The 12,452-nt window shown below is 40.9% G+C and overlaps 1 pseudogene; it reads right to left on the bottom strand.

Annotated features, from left to right (window-relative positions):
• The window catches only part of LOC125366960, a 101,541-nt pseudogene that overhangs the window by 10,543 nt on the left and 78,546 nt on the right, over positions 1–12,452 (bottom strand).

The raw sequence follows: 12,452 nt of genomic DNA, 5'->3' as shown, positions 1-12,452 counted from the left end.
GTTGGTGGGAATGTAAACTGGTTCAGCCACTCTGGCAAGCAGTATGGAGATTCCTCAGAAGGCTAAATGTAGAACTCCCCTATGACCCAGTAACCCCACTTTTGGGTATTTATCCAAAAAACCACAAACAAAATCACAGTAAAACCACCAGCACAACAATGTTCGTTGCAGCGCAATTTGTCATAGCGAGAATCTGGAACCAACCCAGATGCCCCTCCGTAGACAAATGGATCAGGAAAATGTGGTACATATACACAATGGAATTTTATGCCTCTATGAGAAAGAATGACATTGCCCCATTTGTAAGGAAATGGAAGGAATTGGAAAAAATTATACTAAGTGAAGTGAGCCAGACCCAAAGAAACATGGACTCGATGGTCTCCCTTATTGGGAATAATTAGCACAGGTTTAGACAAGCCACAGCAGAGGATCACAAGAGCCCAATAGCTATACCTTTATGATCACATAAGATGATGCTAAGTGAAATGAACTCCATTTGATGGAAATGATTGTTATATCACAGTTGTAACTACTTTCAACATCCCATGTGTATCTGTAGTTTCTACTATTGATGATGTTTTTGTATCACCCTCTTGTGATTGTAGCTACACTATCTCTGTAATCTTATCTGTGTGTATTGGAAACCGTGTATACTGGTACTAGAATTAGGAAATTGAAAGGGAATACGAAAATTGAGAGACTAAGGGTAAAATAAGAGAAACAACAACAAAAGCAATACTTGCAAAACTGTTTGGTGTAAGTGAACTGAACACCTCAGGGGGCAAAGGGGGAAGGGGGGAGTGGGGTATGAGGGACAAGGTAACAAACAGTACAAGAAATGTATCCAATGCCTAACGTATGAAACTGTAACCCCCTCTGTACATCACTTTTATAATAAAAACTTAAAAAAAAGAAATGTATCCAATGCCTAACGTATGAAACTGTAACCACTCTGTACATCAGTTTTATAATAAAAACTTAAAAAAAAAAAAGGAGGGGTAAAGAGTTGAATGAGGGTTGGAAATGGAAACCGTGCAGGAAGATATTGGGGTAATGTAAAAATAGGATTCTCTATGTCATTAAGTACTTTCTTACATGTGTTTTTTTAAAGATTATTATTTTTATTAATTAAATTTTGTTGACAAGGTGTTGTGCAATAGGGGTACAGTTACATAATAAGGCAGTGATTACATTTCTTGTGATATCTTACCCTCATTTTTCTTTCCCTTCCCTAGATCAAGTAGGCCTATATACAATACCCAGTGTACCAAAATCATATACAGTAACCACATAGCATACGCCAAAGGAAATTCACCTAGAACTTTAAATGTAATGTGAACAATAGAATCCTAATATGTCCTTCTCTTGGAGTTGTTTTTGCTTATCCTCATCTTATATGATCATATGTACATAGCTGTTGAGCTATTGTGATCCACTGATAGGTCTATTCTACACCTTTTTTATGTTTAGTAGTTGTTTGGTTTTAGATACATAATGTAAAGTCGCTGACCCAAACCTGTGGAAATACCATTTGAAAGGAAGTTTTTTATTTTGTTTCCCTGATCTGGTCTCTACTGTCCCCCCCCCCTTGCCACCCTAAACAGTCAAATATCAAAGAGACTATGCCCCTTTGTTCTCTGTGTTCTAGGCTTGTCTCGGTCAACATTATTTGTTCTAGTGCTGACCATTTCTCTGCGAATACCAATATTTTATCATTTCTAATTACTATGTAGTATTCCACTGTGTATTAGGTACCACATTTTTTGGAACCATTCATCTTGAGTGGGACATCAGGGTGGTTTCCATAGTTTGGCTATTGTGTATTGTGCAGCAATAAACATTGGCAAAACAGAAATCAAACTATCCCTATTTGCAGAAGACATAATCTTATATCTGAAGGACCCAAAAAATCAGTCCCCAAACTCCTAAAACTAATAAACCATTTTGGCAAAATAGCAGGATACAAAATCAGCCCACAAAAATCAGCAGCTTTTATGTGCACCAGCAATGTACAAGCAGAAAAGGAAATTATTGAAATGACACCATTCGCAATAGCTAAAAAAAAGAATAAAATACCTAGGGATTAACCTAACTAAAGACGTGAATGACCTATTTAATGAGAACTTCAAAAATCTAAAAAGGGAAATCACAGAGGACACAAGGAGATGGAAAGACCTCCCATGCTCATGGGTAGGCAGAATCAATATAGTGAAAATGTCCATATTGCCCAAAATGTTATACAAATTCAATGTAATGCCCATCAAGATCCCAGCTACATTCTTCACCAAAATAGAGAAAGAAACCCATAAATTCATATGGAACAGAAAAAGACATAGAATTGCCAAAGCAATTCTAGACAAAAGAAGCAACACAGGAGGAACCACAATACCAGTCTTCAAGCTCTATTATAGAGCCATCATAACAAGAACAGCCTGGTATCAATATAAAAACAGACCTGAAGACCAAAGGAAAAGAATAGAAGACCCAAAAATAAAGCTGCATTCTTACAGTCAGCTGATATTCGACAAAGGAGCTAATGACATACAATGGAAAATACATAGCCTCTTCAACTACTGGTGCTGGGAAAACTGGGCAGCCACATGTAGAACACTCAAAGTAGACCCTAGCCTATCACCATGCATTAACTCAAAATGGATTATGGACCTCAATATCAGACCTGAATCCTTGAAACTACTGAAGGACAGAGTAGGAGAGACGCTAGAACTTATAGGCACAGGTAGGAACTTCCTGAACATAGTGCCAGGGGCACAACAGATAGGGGAGAGACTGGATAAATGGGACTACTACAAAATAAAAAGTTTCTGCACAGCTAAAGACATAGCCACCAAACTAGAAAGACAGCCAACCTTATGGGAAAGGATCTTTACCAGCACAGCTACAGACTAAGGCCTATTCTCCGTCATCTACAGAGAACTCAAAAAACTAACCCCCTCCAAACCCAGTAAACCAGTTATTAAATGGGAAAAGGAGCTAAAGCGAGACTTCACAGGAGAAGAGATAAAAATGGCAAAGAAACATACAAGGAAATGTCCAACATCCCTGGCAGTAAAGGAAATGCAAATAAAAACAGCCCTGAGATACCACCTCACTCCAGTTAGAATACTCTGAACTCAGCCAACAACAAATTCTGGAGGGGATGTGGGGAAAGAGGAGGTGGGAGTGCAAATCAGTACATATGTTTTTAATGATGTGTCACAATTCCATTTATGGTTCAAAATATCCCATTTTTTAAAAATCATTTCCCCTTGGGCATTTGTTTCCAGTTTCTTACTATTATAAATAAAGTGCAGTAAGTTTTTTCACTGTAAAAAAGAGAGAGAGAGAGATTTGAACCCAGCTATATTTATTAAATTCTAAGTCATCTAATACTTACTCCTGGCTTGGGTATCTTGTCAAATTCCTTTAGTATGAGGCTCTTTTCTTCCTTTAAGCTGTCAACAACAACAACAATAACAACAACAAATCAAGTTTGGCAATATGCAAGAGAATACTTACCTTCTATTTTATCTTTTATGTGTCATTACCAGGCTTGTTTGCGCGTTTACTGGGTTCATCCTTTATGATTGCATGTGACTCCCACAGGCCCCACTTCCTGTGCTTCCTCCTCGTTAGCACTCCTACAACACTGTGTGCTCACACCCAACCCAGCAGTTATCTGAGGATTTTGTAATCATACAGAAGCATGGACCTCTCTCCAGACCCAGGCTCCTTCCAGGCAGGCTCTAGGCCTGCCTAGATACTACTACAGCCTTCCAATGGATCCAGCTTTCCCAGTAAAGTCAGTCCTCAACTACCACTATGATGCTGCATAAAGAAGATCCCATAACATGAAATTCCCAACTAACTTGGACCAAAATTTTTAACCCCTTTTCCCAAGCCTCCAGGACTCTGTAAAATTGAATCTTCAGTCTCACTGGCTTCTTTTCTCCCTTTGATTCTGGCCACATCAGCCTTCTTACTAAACCTGTTCTTACCTCTGGGCTTTTTCCTTTGTGGTGCCTCTAACTAGTTTGCTCTTTCCACAGCTTTCATAGACCTGCCTCTGGTGTCACCTTCTTGGAGGTACTAGACCATCCAATCTATGATAGCACCAATGTTTTCTCTACTCATTTCTTGTCCTGCTTTACTTTTTGTTTGTTTTTGAGGCAGTATCTTGCTATAAGTCCACACTGGTCTCAAACTTCTTATTCTCCTGCGTTGGCCTCCCAAGTGCTGGGATTACAGGAATATCCAATCATGTTTTCCTCGATTTACTTTATAATATTAATCACTATGACATCATCTTATGTATTTTAGTTCCAGAAAACCTTACCTCAAAAGAGCATAGACATTGTTCTGTTTACCATTATTTCACCATTGTCTTTAAAAGTGCTTGCTTATAGTTAACACCCAATAAATATTTATTGGGATAAATAGAACAATGGAAGTTAATTTTAGTACTTCATTTAGTATTTGAAATAAGCATAGTTTATATTCAAATGAGGTAAAGATATACATATGGAAATATATCTTATCTTACAATGACCTAGCATATTACATTCCCCTGCATCCAGATGGGCATAAAATTTCCTAGAAATCAGAAAAGTTTAAAGGTGTGAATAAGGGGCAAGCTGAAAGCTCACTTTTACTTTGATGTGGTGATAGATACTATTAGAGAAGAACGCCTTAGCTGAAAAAAGTATAACAGAGACAGAGGCGTAGCTGGAAACTGGGTACCCAAGGACTTACACAAATGTTTCAGGTAATGGACAAATTTAACTACAGTCAAGTAGAAACAAACACTAGATGTGAGATTGAAGAACAATTCATTTAAATTTTGTTTCCCTCCCAAACTATTAATAACTCTTACATGATTCACAAGGAGACTAAGGAAGAACACTCTGTCTACACTTACATCTTTTGATTTCTTGGTTAAGTTCATGACAATCTTCCTTTGCCTCCTCTGACAAATGATTTACCAGGTATTTATTGTACCATTCTCCAAATATTGATATACAGGAGGTCTAATTTTACAGCTTTCCCTTGCTTTTGGTTTGGGGCCATAAGATGAATTCTTGCCAATGGAAGGTGAATGGAAGTAAATACCACCAGTCTTTCTGGCTATATGATATATTTGGCAAATACACTATGAGGCTATGTGACTTTCACTGGACTGTTGTGTCGGGAGCCGAGCTAGCAGCTAAGCTCATCCTGACCTCTGGCTGTGCCTATGTCGCCAAGATGACGGGAGCCAGACCTGCAGATAGGGAGCCAGACCTGCAGCTAGGTAAATTATCACCTCTGGCTGTGCTGTTACCGCCAGGATATGCTAAAGGCAAGGACATCCGTTCACAGCTACTGTCCGGAATTACTTTGCTATGTCCCCACCTTGCTATGTCCGCTGGAGTAGATTCCTATCAACCTTGTCCTGTGTTTACTGTAATCAAATGTTGCAAACTTCCAAGACTCTTTATGTTCTGGAATTTTAACAACCCTATGCTATTCCCTGGTTCCAAAACTGCATATAAGCTGGAAGTTAAGAATAAACTGTTGCTGCAGTCTTGAGGTTCAACCTCACGGCTGCAGACCTCCCGTACCCCATCTTTGTCTCTTGTCTTTTTTCTCTTGCCTTATTTTTCCTTTTCCGTATCCCTGCCGCCCCTCAGTCAGGATTTCTGTTCCCCTGCCGGCTGGCCCGGCAGGTTTGGCGCCTGGAACAGGGACTTGAAGGCCTGGGATCAACGGCAGGTGACCCCCGCTCAGGTAAGGACGTCCGAATGCTTGGGAAGGAGAGCGGGAGGAGAGTGTATCATCGGGAGTAATAAATTATGGGACAAGGTAATAGCCGCATGCTATACATGCAGGCCCCCAAAGGCATGCTTAATGCCCGGGCAGTGAAAGTTGGCCAATGTAACTTAGAACGTTTCTTTTATTTTATTGAGAAAGCATGCCCCCAGTTCCTGGAGGAAGGAACCAATAACTTAAAAACTTGTTAGAAAAAAAAAAAAAAAAAGGGAACATTATGATGCAACTGGCCCTGAGAAAACCTCAGTGGATGCTATTATTCTTTGGTATCTGGTCCGAGATTGCTTAGATCCTAGACATGAATAGATTAAATTCGATCAGTCGATTGGAAAAACTGAACAGGGACCTGATGAGTGTTGCCCAGCCCCAGGAGCATATGCTGCTGCCTGGGAAGAGCTGAGAAAATTAACAAAGACCTGAACCCACTAGGCTAGACATTAAGGAAGACTCAGATGGCTCAGACACTGAGGAGAAATTATGCAATGAGCCTACTAAAGATAGATTGACCTATGTTGAAAATATGTTAAAATCAGTTATAGCTCTATTGTCACAGCTTCATCCAGAACAACAAACTCCTTTAAAGGGAGTCCTGGCAGACTTACAGCTCTCCTAGGTGCAGGCTGCTAGCAGGGGGGAGGAACCTGAGGCTAGAGAAATGCTAACACCACCGAGGTAACTTCTCCTGACCCAGCGCTCTATTTCCATCCACCAGGACAGATTTGAATCCCCAACCAGGGTGAGTGACCATTAGCCTGGAGCTTACATTTTCCATAAATCCACTGGGCTAGGTCAAGGAGATCAGCAATTGTGGGTGTTTGGAGACAACTGATCTCTAGTTCAGCTCAGCTGGTTGCTCATCAAGTCTAAATTGTTTCGGGAAAGCTGCTCAAGTTTGAGCCCAATCATATATATTTGGAATATTTTGCAGGACTTACCTAACTTCTATGAGCGCTCAGGCAGATGAAGTTCTCTCTGTCTCTTTTTCTGCCTCCCTATAAACTCTGCCTGCCTGCCTGTGACATAGGATGGGTATTGATATTTGTTTAACATCTGCTTTAAAAGACTCAAAGAAAGGTTTTCTATTCTTGTTATTGATGTTTAAGTTTTGGAGATTCAGTTAAATTCTGCTTGTTTGGCTAAATCATAAGCTTTCTCTAGCATTGAGCACATGGTAGACAATAGGACTGGTTGGAGTGAAAGCCTGCCCATCCCCCAGGTGACAAGCATGCCAAATTCCTGGAGGCTGGGCAGAGACTTAGAGTCCTGTAACCTTGCATTTCAAAGGTGCCTTACAATTCAAATGCTAGAAGATGAAGGTGTCTTACTGTGAGCTCACTGTCTGTGTTCATATCCTGTCTCCCATATGCTCCCTTTGTGAGCTAAACTGGTTTCTCAAAATTTGGCTTCTCAGATGATCTGAAAATTTTGGTTTGCTGAAAAGATTTTTTTTGTTTACTATCTAACCACGTGGTTCTAGAATATAGGCAAAATAATATCATTTGCCACTGGAATTCCAGAAAAACTTACATGGCCAATTAAAGAACAATTCTAAGCGCGCCCCAAAACGTGTGCACATTGTCTGTATGTGTATGTATGTCTATGTCTATGTCTATGTCTATGTCTATGTGTTGGTAAAACTTAAAAACAAAACAAAAAACAGGTTTTAAGCCTAAACTGATATGTTTGGGAGCAAACAAATGTGTCTAAGAAAAACTCCAAAAGGTTTTAATATACAGCACGTGATATAAGTGCAATGATGTACAACCAGTGTGTTATTTTTTATGTCTATCTATGCTAAGAGTCAAGTGTACATCTAATCCTGACAATTCTTTGGTATAGACTAAGATTTTGCTTCTCCATTTTTTTTCTCTTTTTTCGCTGTGCTCTCATAAACTCTTTAAGATCAAGGGACCAGAGTCATTTTGAAATAACTGCACAGGTGTGACTATTAACCTAAATTTTCTGGACCCAAAATTAACATTTTGCTTTATAGGATACAGGTTGACATGTGTGCTAGCTGAGTGGACCGTGGCAGTCTATGGCTACAGAAAGCTGCCTCCACAGTCGGCTTCCAAACTGGGAGTTGTTTGTGACTCAGAAACTGCCCTGGCTGCTACAGAGAGCAGACTTGGTTAGCCTTCAATCTGTGTGGATTTTGTGACTAGAAAGATGGTTAAAGGCCCAAGCCTTCTAAAATCTGTTTAAAAATGCCCTTAACCAGTCTGTGTAGAAATTTACAGGCAACAAGCAGGAAATGTGACAGCCTATCCAGGGAACTCTACTAAAGAATTATCCAGATGCAAACCATCTCTCCTGCTGGCCTGCTAATTTGGGATGGAAGACACAGCCACTTCAGATCCACTGAAGCTGAGACTTGTTATTCATTTGTTTTCTCTTTCACGTGCCAGTAAGGTAAGGTTAAATAATATGACTAGATTTAATGACACTTGGACCCCATTCAGTCTGCCGTTCTTTAAGTGTTACAGCAAAACTCTGGCAAGTACTTGGTGGTCAATTTTTAGCAACTTAAAGGTAAACTCTACTCCTTTTGTTCTCCTATTGGTTTAATTGGAAATAAAAAGGGCTTTTATAGCTAAGACTCTTTGGATAGTTCAAAGCCAGCCCAGGCAGAGAAAAATAAAAATCCCTCTTGGTCATATTTTGGGTCCTTATTATTTTACAAGTCAAAAATTACAGGTTAAGACTTCTCATTTGCGTACTTTACATGATTTTCAAAAATTTCTGTGAGATATTAATTGGCTTCGCCCTTATCTTAAATTGTCCACAGCTGAATTAAAACCCTTGTTTGATCTATTAAAAGGGGAAAAAGGAGTTTTGGGTCCTCAGACATATTTTGGGTTCAAAACATAAAACGGGAAGGCCCGAGCTTACAATTTATATACAAAAAAAGCCCTTCCGAGGTCTGTTAGATATAGGAGCAGATGTGTCTGTGATAGCCAAGAGACATTGGCCTTCCATCTGGCCTCTTACTGCGTCTCTTACATCCTTGTAGGGGATTGGCCATGCCGCAGACACCCAACAAAGCAGTGCCATCCTTAACTGGAGAGATGGTGAGGGGCATTTTGGGACTTTCCAGATCATTTGCCCATAAATTTGTGGGGCAGAGATATTATGGAAAAGATGGGAGTTTATTTGTTTAGCCCTAGTGATGCAGTCATTCGTCAACTCCTAAGTCAAGGGCTACTGCCTTCAGGAGGATTGGGAAGCCATCAGCAAGGAATTAGAGAACCTATTCAACCTCAGCCCCGACCTCCTAGACAAGGGCTGGGATATTTTTAACGGGGGGTTGCTGCTCGTCCTGTCCCTCATGCCGATCCTATCACATGGTTATCAGACACTCCGGTGTGGGTGGATCAGTGGCCCCTATCAATTAAAAAAGATTGTTGTTGCCCAACAGCTGGTGCAGGAACAGCTGGACTTGGGCCACATTGCTCCTACTACTTCCCCATGGAATTCACCTATTTTTGTTGTCAAAAAGAAATCTGGCAAATGGAGACTCCTACAGGATCTCCGGCGAGTGAATGCCACCATGGAACTTATGGGGGCATTACAACCAGGCTTGCCCTCTCCTATGGCAATTCCTCAAAATACATACAAAATTATAATTGACTTAAAAGATTGTTTTTATACCATATCTCTTGCTCCTCAAGATTGCAAATGCTTTGCATTTAATGTCCCCTCTACTAATTTTAAAGAACCCATGAAACGGTACCATTGGCTAGTGTTGCCTCAAGGCATGGCGAATAGCTCCAACTTGCGTCAAAGCTTTGTAACATGGGCTCTCTCTCTCTTCTACTTGCCAAAATTTTCCTTCTGTTTGGTCTGTTGAAGGGGGACCCTGACCCTACATCTCCCAGAGAAATGACAACTGAAGCAGCAAAAGCCTTGGGCATAGTAAATTCTGCCATTTCTTCCCAACATGTAAATTATATAGATTACTCAGCCCCTTGGGAAGCTTATATTTTAACTACACCTCATTCTCCAACAGTGGTCCTTTGGCAGAAGGGACACCTTTTGTGGCTTTCCTTGCCTGCTACTCCTTCAAAAGTATTAATTCCTTATTATGAATTGGTAGCCACCTTAGTCCATATGTGCCGTGTGGAATCTTGTAAGTATCTTGCATGAGATCCACAGGTTATTTATATCCCCTATACTTTACAACAGCAAAAATGGCTTTATACTCATTGTGATTCCTGAGCCATTGCTTGGGCCAATTTTGTGGGCACAATTTCACATCATTATCCCTCTAACAAGTTACTTCACTTTGCCTCTTCTTACACTTTTATATTTCCTCAGATTGTATCTTTATCTCCTCTTTCTATGGCTGCCTTGGTGTTTACAGACGGATCCTCTAATGGAACAGCAGCTCTTACTATTGATGGTGAAACTAGATCTTGGGACACTGGGCTTTCTTCTGCCCAGGAAGTTGAACTTCAAGCAGTTTTAGAGGCCCTTACTCTTTTACCTACTAAAGCCTTTAATTTATATTCAGATAGTCATTATGTTATTCGAGCCCTTCAGGTCATTGAAACTGTCCCTTTTCTTGGTACAGCTAATTCCACTATCCAAACTCTTTTTCGCCAGATACAACTTCTTCTTCGCTCTCGCACCTGTCCGTGTTTTTTTGGATTTATACGTGCTCATACTAAGCTTCCTGGACCATTAAGTGAGGGCAATGCTATTACGGATGAGGCTACCCAAATTTTTCTTTCTCAAATTGACTTGGCAAAGCAATCACATGCTGCCCACCATCAAAACAGTCGTGCCTTACGTCAGCAATTTCATATTACTTATGAGGCAGCTCGTCAAATTGTAAAAACTTGTCCCAACTGTGCTACCTTCCTGCCTGTGCCCTCCAATGGCATTAACCCTCATGGTCAAGGAATTGTCGAATGGGCCAACGGTTTGTTAAAACACCAAATTTCTAAATTAAAAGGGGGGGAACTATACCCCTTCTCTCCTGTTAATATACTTTCTCATACTTTATTCATACTAAATTTTTTAAATTTGAATTGCAATGGCCACTCCGCAGCACAGCGGTTCTGGGAAAAGAGAGAGCAAAGAGCTTTTGCTCAAGTTAAGTGGAAAGATCCTTTAACAAGTGCTTGGCACGGGCCCGATCCAGTACTGACATGGGGTCGAGGACATGTCTGTGTTTTTTCACAGGATGAAAATGATGCCCGCTGGCTACCTGAGCGTTGTGTTCGGATTGTGGAAACTCATCAGAACGGTACAAGCGCTGACCCACTGGGCTTACGTGCCAGATCCACCAATTGTGCACCCTGTGACCTGGGAGGGAGCTGAGATGTTTGTCCATGTCAACAGATCAGCATACGGAACTAATTCTCAGCTGATGGACTGGTCTGGAGCTAATCTCACCAATAAGTTCAACCCAGGTCTGTGGTGGATGAATGGACGCCCTCAACGCCATGTCTGGATGTTAGTGGCTGCTCTGAATAATATCTCCTGGCCCACTTCTACTTCTTTAAAAAATATTATGAGTTGTGTAACACCCCCTTATGCTATTATGTATGGACCTTTTAATATTTCTATAGGAGCCATGTATTTCAATGTTACCTGCACTAACTGTTCTTTTACAAATTGCTTGTATAGTGGTCTTACTGATTCTGTAATTATTATTAAGCAACCACCATTTGTCATGCTTCCTGTAAACTTATCTGAAGCTTGGTATAAAGAAACAGGTATTCAAGTGTTAAAACATTTAAAAGAACTTATGCGCCCTAGACGATTTGTAGGGCTACTAATAGCAGGAATTTTAGCCTTTATTTCCTTAGCTGCCTCTGCTGCAGCGGCTACTGTGGCTTTAACACAAAGTGTACAGACAGCTCACCATGTTAATCAGCTTGCTCATAATACCACGCAAGCCCTGCACTTTCAAGGCAGGATTGATAAGGTAGAACAAAAGTTAGAAGCATTATATGAATCTGTGTTGTCTCTGGGAGAACAAATTCGTGCCTTACAAACTTTGCAACGGGTGCGCTGTCATGCTGGGTTTGACTTTATTCGTGTGACCCTCCATAAGTATAATGGGTCAAGCTATCCTTGGGAACAAGTTGTAGCACATTTAAATGGTATTTGGCACCATAATAACTTGTCCTTAGATCTCTTTCAACTCCATAGACAAATAGCCGGACTAGAACAGGCTCCGCCTTTGGACTTTAAAGTGGCAGAAACAGCAAAAGAACTGTTTGAACAACTCCAACAGTATGTCCCTTCCTTAACTAACGTTAAGGGGCTGCTAATGACATTGCTCGGCCCAGGGATACTTTTGCTGATGGCTTGCCTATGTCTTCCTTGCATTGTACGCATATTGCAAAACTCTTTCATGAGTTTAGCCAGCCAGCTGCATAAGGTCAAGCTCCAAGTAAATGAATTTCCCCCGAGAGGAACCGCAGCCAGAGACGGGTATGAGGCGGTGCCAGCCTTAGACCGACCTAAGACAGGGCCTTCAGCACTGCTCTGAAGTTGTTCCCCAAGATGGGTAAGGCGGGCTGGGGCACCCACCCCACCTAAGACAGGCGGGTTCGCTTCTTTTAATAAAAAGACGGGGGAACTGTCGGGAGCCGAGCTAGCAGCTAAGCTCATCCTGACCTCTGGCTGTGCCT

Source organism: Perognathus longimembris, chromosome 18, assembly GCF_023159225.1.
Source record: "Perognathus longimembris pacificus isolate PPM17 chromosome 18, ASM2315922v1, whole genome shotgun sequence".
Lineage (NCBI taxonomy): Eukaryota > Metazoa > Chordata > Mammalia > Rodentia > Heteromyidae > Perognathus > Perognathus longimembris.
This window is presented reverse-complemented; position numbering and strand designations above follow the sequence as displayed.